At 40.5% G+C, this 269-nt stretch overlaps 1 protein-coding gene across 1 annotated transcript in view; it reads left to right on the top strand.

The window, feature by feature from the left end:
- Window positions 1–269, top strand: part of BAHCC1 (BAH domain and coiled-coil containing 1) — a 103562-nt gene that overhangs the window by 81423 nt on the left and 21870 nt on the right. The gene's annotated exons all lie outside the window — the stretch shown is intronic.

The raw sequence follows: 269 nt of genomic DNA, 5'->3' as shown, positions 1-269 counted from the left end.
TGGAAAAACTCTGTGTAAATTGTTGGCGGTATATAAATACCTCGAATAAAATAATTAGTGCTTATGTTGTGGAGATGAAAAGAAGGGGCACGATTTAGTAGTTGAGCCAAAGACAGCTGGGCAGGGCTGACACTATCCAGTCAACAAAAATGCTGCGTGTTGTGAGACCACAACAGAAAATTGCAGAACACGCTTGTGCTTGATCAGCATTTTTTTTTTGTACTTGGAGGGTCTTTAAAGAGATAAAACACGGGGAAATGAGCCAGAGA

The sequence above is a fragment of the Nanorana parkeri genome, unplaced genomic scaffold, assembly GCF_000935625.1.
Source record: "Nanorana parkeri isolate BGI_ZX_2015 unplaced genomic scaffold, ASM93562v1 scaffold1237, whole genome shotgun sequence".
NCBI classification, from domain to species: domain Eukaryota; kingdom Metazoa; phylum Chordata; class Amphibia; order Anura; family Dicroglossidae; genus Nanorana; species Nanorana parkeri.
The sequence above is the reverse complement of the archived record's forward strand: the minus strand, read 5'-3'. Positions and strand labels throughout refer to the sequence as shown.